General features: G+C 44.5%; 1 pseudogene; it reads right to left on the reverse strand.

Annotated features, from left to right (window-relative positions):
• Positions 1–4: 4 nt before the first annotated feature.
• LOC129138331 (large ribosomal subunit protein uL23-like) lies at positions 5–15,967 on the reverse strand (annotated as a pseudogene).
• Positions 15,968–22,597: the final 6,630 nt, after the last annotated feature.

Genomic DNA, 22,597 nt, shown 5'->3' on the forward strand with positions numbered 1-22,597 from the left:
AAAAATAGAAGACAATTTCCAGTAAGTATGCCAGCTCGAATTAATGATTTACTTTTTATTTTTAAACTGAATTCAGCAGAGATTTACATGCATTACGATGATTAACATCTGAAATTTGACCTTGAAATAATCTTTACATTGTAAATTCTTAATGATCAAAACAAGGTTCTCAGTGATTAAAACATATTAGTAATTAATTATTAAAGGAGAATAATTGCAAATACAACATTCCTAAAATCTCAAGGCTTTTAAAGCATTTGTACAAATGACTGGACATTTTTTAAATTTGAAAAAAAAAAAAAAAGCCCTCCATCTGATTCTCATTTTCATTGTCAGTGCAACAACAAAAAAGGTATGCACTTCTCTTCTCATTTTCCATTGTCTCGCAAGCTAGAAATTCTCACGACTACCTTTGATCCCATCAAAGCCAAAGAAAGAAAAGAAAATAGTTCTGTACAGATATATGACATTAAAAAATAATCCCAAAAACTTCTTCTCTAAGGTTAATAAAAGGTCGGCAGTTTTGATCACTTTTAAAAATCAATTTATAAATAATTTAGTCACTTGTAGATGGGACATGATCTTCCTGCTATCCCTAACTACTCTGATGCCAAAACTGGTCATAGCACAAGTGGGGCTGCGTAGCAAACTGATCCGCCCAAATAATTTCTACTGGGTTATAAGATTTTAAGAAATAACCATGTCTCACACCATAGAGAAAAACAATTCAACCAGATATCTGTCCCATCTATTGTAGGTACTCTCTGTCAAAGCTGTAACTCTTTTTAACTTGGATGGTCTCACCTAGAGTAGATTTCTTGTTGACAGAAGGAACCCCAGAATGTGTACAGGCCAGGGCTGATTGTGACTACCCCTGGCCAAGGTTGTCTCAGGGCCAGGACGAGGGCCACACAGGTGCACTAGCCTCCCAAGGGCTGAGCATGTGTGGTCAACCATCTGGAGGAAGATAAAAGTGCATCCCCTAAATTCTGCCCAATCCAGTCTCTTGTCCATGGAGTTTCATTAGAAGTGACAAAGTTGAATGAAGAAAAACAAAAGGCAGCTCGCTGGAGCATTTCATCTCTGTCATTTTCTGCATTGTCAAACATTACTTTTTGCAATTTGCTCTTTGTTGATCTTTATCTTTTTTTCCAATATAAAGGTGCAGTATTTGAAATGGTACCTGTATTAATTTTCTATCACTGCATAACAAATGACCATAAACCTAGTTACCTTAGAGCAGTACAAATTTATAATCTCACAGTTTCTGTAGGCCAGGAGCCCAGCACATGTTAAGTGGATTCTCTGCTCAGGGTCTCACAAGGCTGAAATCAATTTGCTAGCCAGATTCATCTTCATGTGGAGGTTCAACCAGGAAAAGTGCCATCTTCAAGCTCCATCAGGTCAATGGCAGAATTCATTTTTCTGTGGCTCTATGATTGAGGTCCCCATTTTCTTTGCTAGCCATCATCTAGGAAGCATTCTCAGTGACTAGAGGCTGCTTTCAAGCCCTTGACACATGGTCCCCTCAATGGGCCCTCTCCACTTCAGATCTATCACTTCAGAAAGGATCTAGACAGTTAACGACTCACCTGATTAGGTCAGGCACACCCAGGATGGTCTTTCTTTTAATTGCCTCATAATCAGCTGATTTGGGACCTTGATTATATCTACAAAACCCTTTCACATTTGTCTTATAACATTGTATTCATTGTCCCATCCACACTTAAGAAGGAAGGAGATTATATAGGGTATGTTCACCAGAGGCAGGAATGGGGGCCATCTTAGAATGTTATTTGTTGCATTCCTCTGGAGAACCCTGGCACATACACAAGGTTAGTGCATGAGTTACAATTCGGGTCCACTGTGCATCTCTCCAAACCCAATCTGTCCTGTATTTTAACTACCTTCACACAAGGGGCAAGAATGTTAACCCTCAAGGATGCTGAAATATTCAGTTCAGCCCAGAGGACTCCGGCAGACTTGAATTCCATGTAACCTTGAGGTTGTCATTAGTTTACTTTACCCAGAAACCAGTGACTGTCACTTCTCCCTTGGGAGACTTTTCTGTAGGCACAATTAGTGTTCTCAGCCTGATGACACAGAAAGTGGAAGACAATAAACAGAAAATGCTCCTGTTGCAATGGATATGATATTAACTATCAGACATGCTTTCAGCTGCAAATGATTAAAACCCTAAGCAAACGAGGCTTAAACAACAATGAAGACATGTCCATACGAGGTATGGAGACAGAGAGGCTCCAGGTTAATTATTCAATTACTCATAAAGTACATGGGTTCTTTCCTTCTTTCTCCTCTGCCACCCTTAGGATGTTGACCTGGGAATATCTCCCACTATATTCCCAGAGAGGCTGCCATAGATCTAGGTATCACACAGTGATGACATCTAGAAGCACAATGTGCTCCTTCTCACTTGCCTCTTTTTACCTTTTAGAATAGAGGCTAAGAGCTAAATTGCAGTGCAAAATAGTGAAAAACACCAATGCTTCACAAATTTTTCCACAAAAAGAAGATGAAACACCTCCAAACTCACTCTGTGAGGCCAGTATTACCATGATACCAAAACCATAACAAAGATATTACAAAAAAGAAAACTATAGGCCAATATCCTTTATGAATATAGAAACAAAAATCCTCAACATAATACTAGCAAACTGAAAACAGCAACATAAAAACAGGTTTATGTACTATGACCAAGTGGGATTTATCTCAGGAATACAAGGTTGGTTGATATGAAAATCAATCAATGTAATACACTTTAATGGAATAAAGTGCGAAAACACATGATCTGACATGAAAAAAGCATGTAACAAAACCCAACACTCTTCCATGATAAAAAACAATGAATAAAGTAGAAATAGAAGGGCACCTGACAAAGGGCATACACAAAAACTCATAGTTAATATATTTTTCACTGTAAATTTAGAAATTATAATTGTATGTATTTATGAAGTACAAAGATTTGTGATATATTTATACAATGTGGAATGATTAAATCGAGCTACTAACATACCCATCACCTCAAATACTTATCATTTTTTTGTGGTGAGAACATTTGAAATTTACTCTCAGCAATTTTGAAATATACAATACACTATTGTTAATTATAGGCACCCTGTTGTGCAATTGGTCTCCGAAACCTATTCCTTCTGACTGAAACTTTATACCCTTTGACCATAACCTCCCTGTTCTTCTCACAACCCCAGCCTCTGGCAACCACCTTTCTGCTCTCTGCTTCTGTGAGTTTGATTGTTTCAGATTCCATATACAAGTGAAATCATGCAGTATTTGTCTTTCAGTGCTTGACTTATTACATTTAGCATAATGTCCTCCAGGTTCATCCATGTTGTTGCAAATAAGAGAATTTCCTTGTTTTTTAAGGCTAAATATTATTCCATTGTGTACATACCACATTTTCTTTATCCATTCATCCACTGATGAACATTTAGGTTGATTTCAAAACCTGGCTATTGTGAATAATGCTGCAAGGAACACAGGAGTGCAGGTATGTCTTTGACATACTGATTTCAAATCCTGTGGATATATTCCCAGAGATTACTGGATCATATGGTAATTCTATTTTTAGTTTCTTGAGGAATCTTCATACAATTTTCCATAATGGCCGTACTAAGTTATATTCCCATCAACAGTGTACAAGGGGTCCCTTTTCTCCATCCTTGCCAACATTTATCTTGCATCTTTTTGATAATAGCCACTCTGACAGGTGTGAGGTGATACTTCATTGTGGTTTTAATTTGCATTTCCCTAATGATTAGTGATGTTGAGCACTTTTTCATATAGCTGTTGGCCATTTGTATGTCTTCTGTTTTTTTTTTCTTTTTTTTGAGACAGAGTCTCTCTCTGTTGCCCAGGCTAGAGTGCAGTGGCATGATCTCAGCTCACTGCAACCTTCACCTCCTGGGATCAAGCGATTCTTGTGCCCTGCCACTTGAGTAGCTGGGACTACAGGTGTGTGTCACCACACCTGGCTAATTTTTATGGGTTTTTGGCAGAGACAGGGTTTCACCATGTTGGCCAGGCTGGTCTCGAACTCCTAGGCTCAAGTGATCCCCTGCCTCGGCCTCCCAAAGTGGTGGGATTACAGGCGTGAGCCACCATACCCAGCCTGTATGTCTTCTTTTAAGAAATGTTTATTCAAGTCCTTTGACCGTTTTTAACTGTATTATTTGTTTTCTTGCTATTGAGTTGTTTGAGTTCCTTATAGATTTTGGATATTAACCCCTTATCACATGTATGGTTTGTAAATATGTTTTCCTAATTTATAGGTTGTTTCTTCACTCTGTTGTTTCCTTTGTGGTGCAGAAGCTTTTTAGTTTGAAGTAATCCCATTTGTCTATTTTTGCTGTGCCCGTGATTTTGGAGTCAAATTCAAAAAAATAATTGCCCAGACCAATGTCATGCAGTTGGACCCTTATCTCTTAACATATACAAAAAGTAATTGAAATGAATCAAAGTCCTGAATGCAAGAGCTAAAACTCTAAAACTCTTAGAAGAAAAGAAAAATAAGCATAAGCCTTCATGACCTTCAATTAGGCAACGGTTTCTTTGATATGACACCAAAAGCACAAACAACCAAATGAAACAAATAGATAAATCGGGCTTCATCAAAATCAAAAACTTTTGTGCTTCAAAGGACACTGTCAGGAAAGTGCAAAGGCAACCCACAGAATGGGAGAAGATATTTCAAATCATATATATCTGTTAAGGGTCTAGCATCCACAATATATAAAGAAATCTTACAACTCAACAATAAAAGGATAAATAATTCAATTGTTAAATGTAAATCAAAACCACAAGATACTTCCTCACACCCACTAGGACGGCTTCAATGTAAAAGACAAAAAACAAGTGTTGGTGAGGATGTGGAGAAACTGGGACCCTCATACATTACTGGTTGGAATGTAAGATGATGCAGCCACTTTTTTTTTTTTTTTTTTAAGACAGAGTCTTGCTCTGTCACCCAGGCTGGAATGCAATGGCATGATCTCAGCTCGCTGCAACCTCCGCCTCCCGGGTTCAAGCAATTCTCCTGCCTCGGCCTCCCAAGTAGCTGAGACTACAGGTGCATGACACTATGACTGGCTAATTTTTGTATTTTTAGTAGAGAAAGGGTTTCACCATGTCGCCCAGGCTGGTCTCGAACTCCTGACCTCAAGTGATCTGCCTGCCTTGGCCTCCCAAAGTGCTAGGATTACAGTTGTGAGCCACCGTGCCTGGCCTGTGCAGCCACTTTTAAAAACAGTTTGGCAGTTCCTCAAAATTCCACTCCTAGTTATATATCCAAGAGAATTAAAAACACATGTTCACACTAGAACTTGTATAGAAATGTTCATAGCAGCATTATTCATAAGAGCCAAAAAGTGGAAACAACCTAAATGAATGTTCATCAGCTGATGAATGGACAAATAAAACATGCTATATCATACTATGGAATATTATTCCACATAAAAATTAATGAAGTACAGATATATGCTGCAACATGAACTTTGAAAACATTATGCTGAGTGAAGAAAGCCAGTCAAAAGGCCATGCATTGTATGGTTCCTTTATATTCCTTTATTACATGACCCAGATCCCTTTATTATATGAAATACCCAGCTTCCTTTATTATATAAAATATCTAGAATAGATAAATTCATAAAGACAGAAACTAGACTGGTGGATGCCTAGGGCTGAAGGGAGGCTGTGGTAGGTAGTGACTGCTGATGGGTAAGGTATTTCTTTTGGGGGTGATGAGAATGTTCTGGGATGAGAGAGTAGTCATAGTTGTACAATGTTATAATTATACTAAAAATCAGTGAATTTTGCACTTTTAAAGAGTGAATTTTATATGTGGATTATATCTTGATTTCTTTTTTTCTTTGAGACGGAGTCTCGCTCTGTCACCAGGCTGGAGTGCAATGGTGTGATCTCGGCTCACTGCAACCTCCACCTCCTGGGTTCAAGCAAATCTCCTGCCTCAGCCTCCCAAGTAGCTGGAACTACAGGCACGTACTACCATGCCCAGCTAATTTTTTTGTATTTTTAGTAGAGACAGGGTTTCACCATGTTGGCCAGGATGGTCTCGATCTCTTGACCTCGTGATCTGCCCACCTTGGCCTCCCAAAGTGCTGGGATTACAGGTGTGAGCCACCGCACCTGGCCTATATCTTGATTTTTAAAAACATAATGAGAATTCGAAGTTCACAAGAATGTTCTGAAAGGGATGTGGTGAGGATAAGAGAGAAATGAAGGAGAAGGGGTGAGATCATGAGGAGTACAGGCTTATGGGCTGGTGCAATGGATGAGAAGTCAGTTTCACAAGCACTGGAAGGCCTTGACACACAGAGCTGCTAAGGTGCAATTTTAAGTTGATGCTGCTGTGTGTAACAGGGTTCCCCCTCCAATCCCTCTTCTGAGACTGAGGACACAAGCTCAGAAAACAGCAGGGAGCCTTTGGTGATTACACCTAGAGAGGAGAAGAAAGGCATGGACGCTTAGTGTAAAGTGTGTTGGAGTGACGCAGTGAAGGTCTTAATACTCTCAGCAGGCCGGGTGTGGTGGCTCACGCCTGTAATCCCAGGACTTTGGGAGGCCGAGGCGGGTGGATCACTTGAGGTCAGAAGTTTGAGACCAGCCTCAGCAACATGGCAAAACCTCATCTCTACTAAAAATACAAAAATTAGTTGGTCATGGTGGTGGGTGCCTGTAATCCCAGCTACTCAGGAGGCTGAGGCAGGAGAATCGCTTGAACCCAGGAGGTGGAGGTTGCAGAGAGCCGAGATCACGCCACTGCACTCCAGCCTGGGCGACACAGTAAGACTCCGTCTCAAAACAAAAAACAAAACAAAACAAAAACCTCTAGTAGAGATTGAAACTCCTGTGGGAGCCGTGCTCCCTTCAATAGCATACTGCTCCAGGATAATCCACCCTGTGTCGGAGTTGTGAAAACAGAACTCCTCAGGGATCTGCTATATCCAAACTATTCCAGAGTCCCAATTGATGAGCTTTTACTGCAAAAGCCATTGAGAAACAGATTCTTTTCTCAGTGCTCTTCTGAAGGGTGAGCAAATCAATTTACTTCCTAGATGTGTCAGCTGAGTCAAGTTACCCAGAAAGAAACACAGGAGAAATGAGTCCCTGACAAGGCTGGGTGGAAGTTCCGTCCACTGCTGTCAATCCTGCATATTTTGTTCCAATCCACTATTTCTTTAAAATTGCTGAGTAAAATGTTGGATATGACTCAGGCATCCCGAAAGTCTCAAATCTCTGAATATTCAACATCAATTTAAAGAAGACACAAGATACTGGGCTTTTTTTCCCCATTGTCAAAATATGGGGCATATGCCATTGCAAGTTGAGTATGTAAAAAACCATGATGCTATTTTATAGTCATGGAATCAATCACGAGAATTCACAGTCTTGTGAACAGGGACTTCTCATATTTGATAAATGACTTGATTGCTGTGTTTCTGATTAGCGGCTTTTCAATTGCATTACAAATGTTGGAAACATCCATTAGTCAGTATTTAGCAACATTTTAGGAACTGATTAAAGTGAATCAGTGTTTCAGAAACATAGAACTACTTGTGCTGTGAACTCAACAGTGAAGATAACCAACAGATCCTTTGGGAAGAGAGAAATAGACAAGAATCTTAAGCCACCTTCCTTTTGTTGTTGTTGTTAGAGACAGTCTCACTGTCACCCAGGCTGGACTGCAGTGGTGTGATCGTAGCTCACTGCAGCCTCAATCTCCCAATCTCAAGCAATCCTCCCACCTCAGCCTCCTAAGTAGCTGGGACTACAGGTGCACACCACCACACCTGGCTCATTTTTTTTTCCAAATTTTTAGTAGAGACGAGCTCTTGCTATGTTGCCCAGGCTAGTCTCAAACTCCTAGCCTCAAGCAATCCTTAAGCCTCAGCCTCCCAAAGTGCTGGGATTACAGGCATGAGCCACTGCTCCCATCCCAGGCCATCTTCTGCATGTAATTTAATTTCTGCAGGTTTGCCAGTTGGCTTGTCACTTTTACCCAGAAGTATCTGAGAGAGAGAGAGAAAAAAAAAAAAAAATTAAAGCAGGTGTGGGGCAAGAGGGAAGGCAGACACAAATGCAATCCAATGTTATAGCAGAAGATCACTGCTTAGATTGTCTCCATAGTTCATCTTTGCTTTGGTTTCCATCTTAATTTTTTTATGTGAAAAGATATACATATATTTAGAATTAGCCAGCTGGACTCAGTTTAGATGATCCCAATTTTGTTGGCAACATCCAAAGCATCGTAATCAGGAGCCAGTGGAACATATGCCTTCTTCTCTCCATCAGGCTGAATCAGGGTGTTGACCTTGGCCATGTCAATATCATAGAGCTTCTTCACAGCCTGTTTGATCTGGTGCTTGTTGGCTTTAACATCCACTATGAACACAAGTGTGTTGCTGTCTCCTATCTTCTTCATGGCCGACTCAGTGGTCAGCAGAAACTTGATAATAGCATAGTGGTCAAGCTTGTTTCTTCTGGGGGCACTCTTCCAAGGATATTTGGGCTGCCTCCAGAGTCGCAGTGTCTTGGGCCACTGGAAGGTGGTGACGTGTGGATCATTTTTTTTGTGGCTGTGGACACCTTTCAACACTGCCTTCTTGGCCTTTAAAGCCTTTGCTTTGGCTTCGGCTTTAGGAGGGCAGGAGCTTCCTTCTTTGCTTTCGGTGCCATCTTGTGAAAAGCCCATCTTAATTTTTAAATTGAGATTGGTAAAGTTTTTCTATTTCTTCATAGTAAATATTTTCAGCTTTGCAGGCCATACATAGTCTCTGTTGCAACTACTCAACTCTGCCTTTGTAAGAACGAAGCAGCTATAGGCAATATGTAAATGAAGGGTGTGGCTGTGTTTCCATGAAACTTTATTAATAAAAACAGGAATCAGGGGCCGGGCACGGTGGCTCATGCCTGTAATCCCAGCACTTTGGGAGGCCAAGGTGGGAAGATCACTTGAGCTCAGGAGTTTGAAACCAGCCTGGCCAACATGGTGAAACCCTGTCTCTACAAAAAATACAAAAATTAGCCGGGTGTGGTGGCATGCACCTGTAGTCCCAGCTACTCAGGAGGCTGAGGCAGGAGAATCACTTGAACCCAGGAGGCGGAGGTTGCATGCAGTGAGCCAAGATCGCACCACTGCACCCAGCCTGGGTGACAGAACGAGACTCCATCTCAAAAACAAAAACAAAAACAAAAAACAGGCATCAGGTTGGATTTGGCCCATGGGTCACAGTTCATCAACCCAGCTCTTCACTATGCTAGAATCAAGAGCCATGATTATGTTTTACAATTTTGATAGCTGCTGACATCACTGATTGTATGTCATATTTACCCTACTTCAGACCAACATTTATTTCCTTTTCTTTTTGTACATTGCCAGATTACATTGCAATGCTATATCACAAATTTGGAGGTACCACATTTTAATGGGAAGGAAGTATTACGATATGGAGACAAATATACATCACTCCAAGCCTCCCCACCGCTATCCTCTACCCCCATGAAAATGAATGATTGTGGAGGAGTGGAGCAAGTTTTCAGTGGAAATAGTGAAATGATTCTAAAATCCCTCTGTTTCCACTGAGCATGGTGGTTCACACCTGTAATCCCAGCACTTTGGGAGGCTGAGGCGGGTGGATAACCTGAGGTCAGGAGTTCGAGACCAGCCTGACCAACATGGTGAAACCCCATCTCTACTAAAAATACAAAAATTAGCTGGGCATGGTGGTGCACGCCTGTAGTCCCAGCTACTCGGGAGACTGAGACAGGAGAATTGCTTGAACCTGGGAGGCAGAGGTTGCAATGAGCCGAGATACCACCACTGCACTCCAGCCTACGTGACGGAGCAAGACTCCATCTCAAAAAAACAAAAAACAAACCAAAAAAACCCCCCAAAAAACAAAAGAAACGCTTCGCTTCTCCTCCTCAGTCCTTAACTTCCTCTCTTCTTCCCCTTTCAGAGTGAGATTTTGAGTGGTAAGATTTGGGGAGGCATGTTTTGATATTCCTTGTGATTTTGAATGGGAGGCCAAGCAGGGCTTCAGGAAGTGAAGCCCAGAGCTGGTGTTCCTGGGCTTGGTGACAGGTCCTGGGCCCCTCCCTGTCTGAGGATACCATTCTATGTGTCCCCATCACAACTCCGAGGTTTGATGCTGGTGGAGCTGACTTCTTCCGTGAGGGCTTCATAGTCTAATTCTAGCACACTCTCCATTTCTCAATGGACCACTCCAAAAAGCTTCCCTCGAAGGATCAGTCTGGCCAAGAAAAACTTGCATGGCCCTGGGTACCACCATTTCTACCTGCACAGCTCCAGACAACCGCAGAATCCTGATGCCTGCTCTATGTGGGACCATGAAAGGCCCTCTCGACGTTGTCCTGCTCTCAGATTTCTTTTTCCAGAAAGTTCAGCTGTGGCTCCCATTTCTACTGCTATGTAACACTGCTGTGCTCAGGCTGGGGAAGCCCCTAATTTTCCAACAGGGAAATAATCTTGTACATTGAGACCAACCGTAACGTTATCCCAAGCAGCTACGAGATGTGCACAAGTAATTTGTTATTAATCCAAATTTAGCCTTCTCCCTGACATAAAATTAAATTATGCCTTCAAAAGCCTAAAATGGCTTAAACATTATCCCTAAAATAATGTCACTTCCGATGTGCTTTCTGTAGTGAAAAAAAAGAAGTTAGGTGAGAATGAATGAACCACCTATGCTTCCCCTCACAACCCAGAAGCCCTTGATCCACAGTGAGCAGCCGTGGGAACTACAAATTGTTCGCTGCTTGCAAGGTGTGGTTTTATAGTTTCTGTTGTTTTCTTTTGCAGTTCATTCTGAAATATATTCTTCTTTTTTTTTTTTTTTTTTTTTTTTTGAGACATAGTCTCTCTCTGTTGCCCAGGCTGGAGTGGAGTGATGCGATCTCGGCTGTCTGCAACCTCCGCCTTCCAGGTTCAAGTGATTCTCCTGCCTCAGCTTTCTGAGTAGCTGGGATTACAGATGCCCGCCACCACACCTGGCTAATTTTTATTTTGTGTTTTTGGTAGAGATGGGGTTTCACCATGGTGGCCAGGCTGGTCTTGAAGTCCTGACCTCAAGCTATCTACCCCCCTCAGCCTCGCAAAGTGCTGAGATTATAGGCGTGAGCCACCGTGCCCGGCCCTGAGATAGATTTTTAACATGAAAGATGTCAAGGCTAAACACACGTGTGAGTAACCCCTGCACTGCTGATGAACAAATCTGCCACCCTGCCTCTCTCCAAGCAAAGAGGAGAAACCTGCCATCAGGCTGTATGAACTCTTCTTTGCTTTTTTCCAGTATTGTCATTGAGATTAGCTTTCATGCACGTACCACAAGAAAAATCAGATGTCCTGGATTTGTCCTGTGTTCCTCATCAGCAGAGGAAGCCACTAGCAGCCCTTACCAGAATCAAGGATACTCTACTGGAACTCTTCTTACATAGCCAAAAATGTGTGAATTCCATTTACTGTGATTTTTAACAAAAATGTGTTTATTTAAATGTGTTTACTGTGATACTCGCTTGCTTAATTATTTATTTTATTTATTGTATTTTTGAGACAGGTTCTCACTCTATAGCCCAGACTAGAGTGCAGTGATGCGATCCTAGCTCACTGTAGCCTCAACCTCCTGGGCTCAAGCAATCCTCCTGCCTCAGCCTCCAGAATAGTTGGGACTACAGCTATGTGCCAGCACACCCAGCTAATTTTGTGTGTGTGTGTGGATACGGGGTCTTGCTGTGTTGAGCAGGCTGGTCTGAAACTCCTGGCCTCAAGTGATCCTCCTGCCTCAACCTCCCAAAGTGCTGGGATTACAGGTGTGAGCCATCACTACCCTTGGCCTGTTTGCTTAATCATCTGTGGAATACAGAAAAAGAAAAAAATCAATACTCTTTAAAAAAAAAAATCTAGTCCTTAAAACACATTTTTAGACCAGCCACATTGGCTCACGCCTGTAATCCCAGCACTTTGGGAGGCCAAAGTGGGTGGATCACTTGAGGTGAGGAGTTCAAGAACAGCCTGGCCAACATGGCAAAACCCCATCTCCACTAAAAATACAAAAATTAGCCAGGTGTGGTGGTGAGCGCCTGTAATCTCAGCTACTCAGGAAGCTGAGGCAAAAGAATCTCTTGAATCCAGGAGGTGGAGGTTGCAAGGAGCTGAGATTGCACCACTGCACTCCAGCCTGGGTGACAGAATGAGACTCTGTCTCCAAAAAAAACTAAAAAATAAAATACATTTTAAATGATTTTCAGTGACTAGTTTTTGGAGACCTTTACATGGCTGCTTTACTCATGTGGATGAATGTGTTTATCAATGTCCCTGGGGAAAATAAAAGCAGCGTTATTTGTCTTACTTCCCTACCAGATTTTTGATATTTTCTCAAAATCAGCCGGGTGCAGGAGCATGAGCCTGTAACCCCAAGCTCTACTCAGGAGGCTGAGGTGGGAGGATCAGTTGAGTCCAGGAGGTCAAGGCTGCAGTAAGCTATCACTGCACCACTGCACTCCAGCCTGGGTGACAGAGCAAGACTCCGTTTCTTTAAAAACAAAACAAAAAAATCTTATATTTTCTCAAAATCGGAGTCCACTCATGGGATATGTCATTTTATTAGCTATATATATACATCTATGCCGTTTGGATTTGAATGTCATCCATTATCTGTTGCAGTGGGTTGAATGGTGTCCCCTTCCCCCAAAAAAAGACATGCCCAATCCCTAAGTCCCAGTACCTGTGAATGCGGCCTTGCTTGGAAATCATATCTTTGCAGATGTCATGAAGAGAAGGATCTCAAGTTGAGATCATCCTAGATTAGCTGTGTGAGCCCTGAATGCAATGAACCTTATAAGACAAAAGGAGAAACAGATACAGAAAGAGACATGGGAGAAGGTGATGTGACCACATAGGCAGAGATGGGAGTGATGCAGCGGCAAGCCAGGGAGCCCTACGGATGGCCGGCTGCCACCAAAAGCTGGGAGAAAGGCAGGGAACAGATTCTCCCTGAGAGCCTTCAGAGCAAGCACAGCCCTGCTGACACCATGATTTCAGACTTCCAGCCTCCAGGACTGTGCAAGAATAAATGTCTGTTGTTTTAAGCCACCGAGCTTGTGGAACTTTGTAACGGCAGCCCTGGGAAACTAACACCTATGGGTCGAGGCAGGGGAAGAAATGCTGCCCCAGTATAGAGAAGATTTGCTCCAGGTTCTAGGAGAGCCAAAAAGCAGCATCTCATGGCCGTCAGCAAACCCCTGGGAGGATGGCAGACCCCGGGGGGCGAGCAAACTTGCTGGTGGTTGGAGCATGCCTGATGCTATCACTCTGTGGGTACCAAGTACCAGGCAAACAGTTAGGCCTTGTTCAAAGCCAGTGATGGAGAGAGGCACTCTCCAACAGAGCCATCGAAGAGATCATATACTGTATCAGCTCTAGCAGAGGCCAGCAAACTTTTCTGTAAAGGGCTTGATAGTAAATATTTTCAGCTTTGTGAACCACAAACCTGAGTAGTCTCTGTCACACCTACTCAGCTCTGCTGTTGGGAAGTGAAACCAACCATATGCAACTGGCAAACAAATACACGTGAAAATCTTTATTTACACATGCCTGGCTCTATACCCAAAAAAATGTAAAGCAGGGACTCAAACAGATACTTGTATATGAATGCTATTCTCACAATAGCCAAGAGGTGGAAATAACCCAGGTGTTCATCAATAGACGAATGGACAAACGAAATGTGTAGATACACGTACATCCAAAGGAATAGTATACAGCCTTAAAAAGGAATGAAATTCTGACACATGCTACAACGTGGGTGAACCCTGAATGCATGATGCTAAGTAAAATAAGCCAGACACAAAAGTAAAAAGATCGTATGACTGCACTTACATGAAGTACCTAGAACAGGCAAATTCATAGAGATAGAAAGTAGAAGTTACCAGAAGCTCAGGAAAGTGGGAAATGGAAAGTTACCGATTCACGGTACATAGTTCCTATTTGGGGTGCTGAAAAAGTTTTGAAATTAGATAGTGGGGATGGTTATACAAAGTGTGAATATACTCAATGCCACTGAATTGTACAATTTAAAATGGCTAAAATAGTAAATTTTATGTTATGCATATTTTGTCATAATAAAGTTTGCATTTAGAAAAAAAAAATTTCTTTCAGACAGAGTCTCACTCTGTCACCCAGGCTGGAGTACAGTGGCATGATCTCGGCTCACTGCAACCTCTGCCTCCCAGGTTCATTCTTTCTGCCTCAGCTTCCTGAGTAGCTGGAATTACAGGCATGCATCACCATAACCAGCTAATTTTTGCATTTTTAGTAGAAATGGGGTTTTGCCATTTTGGCCAGGCTGGTCTCGAACTTCTGACCTCAAGTGATCCACCCAGCTCAGCCTCCCAAAGTGCTGGGATTACAGGCGTGAGCAACCATACCCAGCTTAGGAAAAAAAAAATTATTTACAAAAATAGAAACTGGCCATAGTTTGCCAACTCCTGGTATAGAGTTTTCTATAACATCAAAGTGGCTCTTGGTATGTGATTGTTCCAGAATTATCCCAGCATAGCAGATATGAGGTGGTACTTCCCATGAGCTCTGCCATCCTCAGTCCCTGGACTGCGTCATTTCCTTTGGGCATGTGCACATACACGCCTGGAACATGGAGGAAGGCATATTAATAGCGGGTAGTATGGATTTAAAAGCCTCAAAACCGTGTCACTGATGCTATGCTCTGTTCCTGGAAGTGAAAATGCACAGAGGAACCAGCTGGTACAGTATGATGACAACAGGTTTAGGGTACCCAGTCACCATTCACTGCATGGCCTCAGTCACGTTATCCCTGCTCTCTGGGCCTCAGTTTAATCAGACGATTCTCATTTGCTGGCTATATGATGTCCTGCTCTGGAAAAGCATGTAGCTTAGAAATGAGACTGCATGTGAAGGTATTACACCACCCCCTGTGGATGGCTGCCACCATCCTTAAGCATATTTTCATCCAGAAGAATAAACATCCTCAGAGAAATACACATGAAATGCAAAGCTTGAAGTCATAACTCAATGCATAACAACCTGCAAACCAGTACAGGCTTATGAGCTAGCTAATAAAATAAATCATAGTCGTGTTTTTAAAATGACTTTTCATGTGTTGTCATTACTTCTCCGACGTACTGTAAATTAACTGTGAAGTGCTACTTCCTGCAGGGAGGTTTTCTTCCCCCCCCCGCCAAATATAAAGAGGTTGTAAGGCTAAAGAATGCAGACATGCATCATGTCTGCGAAAATCATTTTTTAAAAAGATCAAATGTAATATTTTCTTTCAACATGGACAACTGCTTTGAGATTTTCCATTCATGCAGCCTTGAACACAGCCTCCAGCGTTTGCCAATTACTCCTGACAAATACCATTTGGGCCTGAGTGATGTTGTAAGTGAAATAAAACAGTGGAAGGAAAAAAACCAGAACATGATAAAAGGAATTTTTTTTGGTCTGCTGAGAACTTACTGTAAGTTATACATTCAGGAGGGAAGGCCCTGCTTCCTGCCAGTGACGGACTCCATGTGAGCTGGAGTTTGAAGGTGACTTTTGTTTGACAGTAATAGGAAGGGAAGACAAAACTCAGTTTTCATGTCCCTTGAAAGGGAGTCAGCCCTTTTTTCTCCCTCATAAAGAGGAAAAAAAGTATATAAACAAAAGAAGAGAAAAAGAGGCACTAGGCCCTGTTCCCTGTCATTCTGCACAATACGCACTAATGGCTGAAAACAATCCCATGAAATCAGCCTGGCCAGCATGCCCGGGCGGCCAGCAGCCCCACTTGCCTCCGTACCTGAGCTCTGAGCATGTTAGAACCAGCTGAAGGCAACCAAAGCCACAGGAAAGAGAGGGCACAGCCAACTTTCAAATTGCAGTCATCTGGTCCCACCCCCACCCCCCTACCCCCATCTCTCCTGAAGTTTCCTCCTTTTTTTTTTTTTTTTTGAGACAGAGTCTTCCTCTGTTGTACACGCTGGAGTGCAGTGCTGCAATCTCGGCTCCTGCAACCTCCACCTCCTGGGTTCAAGTGATTCTAGTGCCTCAGCCTCCCGAGTAGCTGGGATTACAGGCACCCACCACCACACTCGACTAATTTTTGTATTTTTAGTAAAGACGGGGTTTCACCATGTTGACCAGGCTGATCTCAAACTCCTGATCTCAAGTGATCTGCCCGCCTTGGCCTCCCAAAGTGCTGGGATTACAGGTATGAGCCACCGTGCCCGGCCAAGTTTCCTCCTTTTCTGAGGTTCCTGTCCCAGAATCTATGATGGCCAAGACAAAGCAAAGGTGAAGACTGCTCCCCCTCCACCACTGCCTTTCCCAACATCCTTCTCTGCTTGTTCTTTAAGATTCCAGTGAAATTCAACCTTGACCTCAGTGCTGTGGGGAATCAGAGAGTAGCCAGGGGAAACGACTGGAAAGAGGCTGGGTGGTAACTGGGCAGTGGCTCATGCCTGTAATCCCAGCATTTTGAGAGACAAAGGTGGGAGGATCGCTTGAGGCCTAGAGTTTGAGACCAGTCTGGGCAACATGGTGAGACCCCCGTCTCTACAAAATATTTTTAGAATTAGCCAGGTGTGGTGGTGCGTGCCTGTAGTTCCAACTGCTCAGGAGACGGAGGCAGGATGGTTGCTTAAGCTCACGAATTTGAGGCTGCAGTGAGCCATGATTGGCCATTGCACTCCAGTCTGGGCAAAAGAGCAGGACCCTGTCTCTCAAGGCTGAGAGGGTACCAAGTGCCCACATGGTATCCAGCAGACCAGGACCCAGAGCTGGTCTGTCTATACCAGCCACGAACCTTGGACAAGGAAGGGACTTTGCTAGCTAATAAAAATAAGCTGGACTGACTGACTGAGCTGGACTTTCCCCATCTATTGGGAGGAGACTAGTGTAGCCACTGAGGATGAAACTGATTCAGGGCTGGCAGCCTATCGTACTGTGCTGGCACCTGGAAATGCTAAGTCAATGCCACGGTCCAGTCTGAACATTCTGGGACCCCTCCACTCAGGGTGCACCAGTCCTAATGCACCTGTGGAGCTCAGCGATTTTGTAACCACACTGCTGCACTGGGATCTGTTTTTCCCGGTGAATGAAAAACTCACAAATGTGAGTGATTTAGGCTGGAGGTCCGCAGCCCCACGGTGCAGAGGCTCCCCAGCATGTGGTGTGAGTAAGGGGCTGGTGGCTTTCTGTCCAGCTGCCTCCCACTTCAAGAAGTCTTTGGCAACTGCCATGCCCCAAAGTAAAAGGGGCAAAACCATGGTCATTGTGCTGATAATCGGGCCTCGTGGGTCCTCTGAGCAGAACCCCAGCCCCGCCTCACTTTCTGTAAATGAGCCATCTCCACTGGCACCTCGTGTCAAGGAAGGGTGAACCACGACAGGGCTAAAGGGATTGCCAATGGACAGCCCAGAAGACAGGTCATAAACCGCCCAACTGGCTCGATGTCTGGAGTCGGTCACACCTCGAAGACACTGTTTTTCTAACCTTCACGTACACGGGAATCTTGTTCCAATGCAGATTCTGATTCAGTGGGTCCAGGGCAGGGCCTGAGATCCTGAATTTCTTTTCATTTGTGTGTGTGTGTGTGTCTGTGTGTGTTTGTTTGTTTGAGATGGAGTCTCGCTCTGTCGCACAGGCTGGAGTGCAGTGGCACGATCTCGGCTCACTGCAACCTCCACCTCCCGGGTTCAAGCCATTCTCCTGACCTCAAGTGATCTGGCTTAGCCTCCCCGGGTAGCTGGGATTATAGGTGCCATCACCACACCCAGCTAATTTTTGTGTTTTCAGTAGAGATGGGGTTTCCCCATGTTGGCCAGGCTGATCTTGAACTCCTGACCTCAGGTGATCCTCTGCCTCCCAGAGTGCTGGGATTACAGGTGTGAGCCACCACGCCCGGCCGAGATCCTGAATTTCTAATAGGCTCCCAGGTGCTGCTGATGCTGTGGTCTGCAGATCACCCTGTGAGGAGCAGGGTTCTAAGGCAAACGGCCCCAATCAACAAAGCTGAAAGCACTTATTTAGCTTCCTGGGGGACATTTTTTGGTGGTAGTGGCCTCCTTTATAGACGTTTGCCCTGGTGACCTATAAAAGAAAGAAGATTGATCCTAGCAGTTGCCCCCTGCCAGTACTTTTCTCCTGCTGGTATCAGAGACACTGCCTTCTAATACAGAGACACAGTATTTCTCCTCTCGCACGATTGCTGCCATGGTTGTGAGTCAAGACTCCCTGCCTAGACTACATGGTGGCCACCTACTCTTAACATTGAACCACAACCATCAAAAATCACTTGTGGCCAGGTGTGGGTGGCTCACACCTGTAATCCCAGCACTTTGGGAGGCCGAGGCGGTTGGATCATCTAAGGTCAGAAGTTCAAGACCAGCCTGGCTAACATGGCAAAACCCATCTCTACTAAAAAAAATACAAAAAAATTAGCTGGGAGTGGTAGCGTAGTGCACGCCTGTAACCCCAGCTACTTAGGAGGCTGAGGCAGGAGAATCACTTGAACCCAGGAAGTGGAGGTTGTAGTGAGCTGAGATTATGCCACTGCTGCACTCCAGCCTGGGTGACAGAGCACGAAACTGTCTCAAAAAAAACAAAACAAAACAAACAAAAAAAAAACTTGTTATTCCAACCTGAATACTTTTTTTTTTTTTTTTGAGACGGAGTTTCACTCTTTTTGCCCAGGCTGGAGTGCAATGGCGCGATCTCAGCTCACCGTAACCTCCGCCTCCCAGGTTCAAGCAATTCTGTCTCAGCCTCCCGAGTAGCTGGGATTATAGGCGTGAGCCACCGTGCCCTGCTAATTTTGTATTTTTAGTAGAGACGGGATTTCTCCACGTTGGTCAGGCTGGTCTCGAACTCCTGACCTCAGGTGATCTGCCTGCCTCAGCCTCCCAAAGTGCTGGGATTACAGGCATGAGCCACCTCGCCCAGCCTACTCTTTTTTTTTTTTTTTTTTTTTGAGGCAAAGTCTTGCTCTGGCGCCCAGACTGCAGTACAGCGGCATGATCTAGGCTCACTACAACCTGGGCCTTCCAGATTCAAGTGATTCTCATGCCTTGGCCTCCTGAGTAGCTAGCATTACAGGCATGTGCCACCAAGCCTGGCTAATTTTTGTATTTTTTTAGTAGAGATGGGGTTTTGCTGTGTTGGCCAGGCTGATCTGGAACTCCTGGACTCAAGTGATACGCCCACCTCAGCCTCCCAAAGTGCTGGAATTACAGGCATGAGCCACCATGCTTGGCCTCAACCTGAGTTCTCTTAAATAATATCTGCATTCCACATACATAATCACCATCACCAGTGAGGCAACTCCAATCAGATAAACAGTAATGTATACCTTTCTCTACTCCTCCAATTAAAAAAAAAAAAAAACCTTCAATATAGTGATATTGAATATTGGCCTTATTGAGGTCTTGGTAGCACTCTGTAGATCAACATGCCAAAGAGAAAACAAACTTCCACTCAACACAAAGCCAGAATGGGTATCAATAGCACGGGGCTGGGGAGGAGAAGGGTATCAGGAGGGAAAAAAGCATTATAGCAGCTTCCCGGTTCACAAGTTGAATTTGTCTACACATAAGACCAGATGACAGAGCTTCTGATAAAGTCCAGCTGACCAAAGAAATCATTTCAAGTGAGGCCATCAGCGTCAAGTCATCATGTGATGTTGTACTGAGTCAGTCCACATCACCAGCCATTTGGGGATCTACAGTGTCTCAGTATCCTGTGGACAGAGAAGCTCAAGCGCACCCTGATGGTTTTTTTCACTCTACCTTGAGGCCCCAACCTCTGATCAATCATGCACCTCTAACAAAGATGGGCCAGGCCTCCCCTCGGTCAGCAGAAATGGATTCTTTCCACCTCACCACAAAATACTTCACGTTATTCTAGAAACACCTGGCAGATGAGAAGCTAGGAGTCACAGGATCCGTCCCTCTGTTTGCGTGGGTGGTCAGTTTCAACTCCTTAAAAGCCATCCTTCTGGCCAGGCGCAGTGGTTCACACCTGTAATCCCAGCAACTTCCTAGCACTTTGGGAGTCTGAGATAGGTGGATCACCTGAGGCCTGGAGTTCAAGACCAGCCCCATCTCTACTAAAAATAAAAAAATCAGCCAGGCATGGTGGTGCATGCCTGTAAGTCCAGCTATTGGCGCATGCCTGTAATTCCAGCTACTCGGAGGCTGAGGCAGGATAATTGCTTGAACCTGGGGTGCAGAGGTTGCAGTGAGCAGAGATCGCCCCATTGCACTCCAGCCTGAGCAACAAGAGTGAAACTCTATCTCAAAAAAAAAAAAATCCTTCTTTTGGCCTGCCTGAAACAGCCTGAGTCTACCTGCTATCAATTAGGATAGAAATTGAAACCTGCTACCCGGTGTGAAAAGTTCTTTCCTCCTCAAAAGTAAGGGCTAAATATATGCCTTTATTTGTGGCTCCTCTGTGGGCAGAGCCAGGATGGTTCCTGCACGGTCTCACCCCCTCCTCCTCTCGCCATTACATCTGAGCCACCACTGCCCTCTCCAGCCCCTGCCCCACCTGGCCAGGTCCCTTCCCGAGCAGCTATCACCTTGAAGTGGTGTTTATCCGCCCAAAGGAGAATGTGAACGTTGGCATTTTCTTCCAGGAGAAACACGGAGAGTTGCTTCTGCCTTGTTTGGATGCTACTAATATTTGGGAAAACCACTCTGCTGCCTGACTTGACCGAGCCGCAGTACCCAGGTCAGCTCGGCGGTCCTCTTGCGCCATCTAGTGTACGAAAGGTGGAAGTGGCTCAAGCACGTTGCAAAGTCCCACAGGGATTCCAAGATCCACCTGGTACTTACCAAGCATCAGCCCAAACACTCTGGACACGGAGAGGTGTGGCGCCTTTTAAAGGAGACACGTGGAATTAACATTTGCTAATCACTTCTTGTGGACTGGGCGGGCACTCCAACTGTATTTACTGAGCCAAATGATAAAGAGTTGATCTCTGGATTCATCTGTACTCGACATGAAGTGGTACTATTTAAAAGATCATTTAGGCAGCATGAACTTGTGTAGTATAAGAATTGACACTTGGCCAGGCGTGGTGGCTCCCGCCTATAATTCCAGCACTTTGGGAGGCCAAGGCGGGTGGATTGCCTGAGTTCAGGAGTTCGAGACCAGCCTGGGCAACACGGTGAAACCCCCATCTCTACTAAATACAAAAAATGAGCTGGGTGTGGCAGCATGCGCCTGTAATCGCAGCTACTCAGGAGGCTGAGGCAGGAGAATTGCTTGAACCCGGGAGGCGGAGGTTGCAATGAGCCGAGATCACGCCATTGCACTCCAGCCTGGGCAACAGAGCAAGACTCTATCTCCAAAAAAATTAAAAAAAAAAAAAGAAAAGAATTGACACTCTCCAGCTTGCCTCCCACACCTCTGAAAACCAGAAAGTTCCAGCTGGGAAAAGGTAAAGCAGCTTGCTCCCATATCCCAGAGGTTCAGAAAGGGAACTTTGGTGACCATCAGTCATGTGGGAGCTTTAAATCTCCACTGCCCCGGCACACCTCAGGCCAACTAGTTCAGACCCCTGCAGTGGGAACCCGGCCTCAGAATTTTTTAAAGCTCCGCATGTGATTCCAGTGAACAGCAAAGCCGCCAACCACTGCTACAGCCTTTACCATCAGAGGCTTGGAAGGCAAAGACGTCCAGTGACACAGGTCTCAGACATGGCACGAGAAGCACAGGTCTACGCTGCCTGTCCCAAACACAGTCGCCTTAGACCCAACCTGCTTCCTCTGTGACATCCCAAACTCTCTTTTATCTGTCAACAGTTTAGTCTCCCTCTGTGATTATCACAGTAAAAACTGGAATCGTTGACTGTCCCAAGCATTACTGAGTGGGGTCTTTGCCGTTCTGGTCTTGGCCTTATCTTCTGAATCTGGGCATTAGGAAGAGATTTCAGGGTTCTGAGCAGTTTCTATGGCACCGAGACAATGCTTTCAACTGCAACAGGAGAGCCTCTCCCCTGAGACGAATTCCACGGAAACGAGAAAAGGCCTGCTTTGGGCTCACTCACCCCTTCTCAGCCCTCTAATAACAGCTATGCCCTGTATGAGATATGAGCTGTCAGTGTGATGAGGAGCGGGCTGTAAAACTGAAATGGGACCATTTGAGGCGAGGCTGCAGCGAGAGAGACTGGCTCACTCTGCCCTGCAGCAGGGCCAGGGAGTGGAGCTGCCTGGTTCCTCCAGAACAGCCTGCAAGGTGAGGTAGTCACTCGGCCTTTCACAAAGCAAAACCAGAGAACATAAACTGCTTGAAGGTGGCGGGTCCCCTCCCTTACCCTAGACTGCCTAACTTAGGAGGTAGAAACAGGTATCACTCACACATCAGAGGCAGGAACTCAGACACCAGACACTGCTGGCTTCTAATCCCTGCCACGTGATGTGGGAGAAGTCATTTGACCCGTCTATGCCTCAGTGTCTTCAATTCTAACAAAAGATGGAATACCTGCCTCATAGAGCTATTGTGACAATTAGA

This window comes from Pan troglodytes, chromosome 22 (assembly GCF_028858775.2).
Source record: "Pan troglodytes isolate AG18354 chromosome 22, NHGRI_mPanTro3-v2.0_pri, whole genome shotgun sequence".
Classification (NCBI taxonomy): domain Eukaryota; kingdom Metazoa; phylum Chordata; class Mammalia; order Primates; family Hominidae; genus Pan; species Pan troglodytes.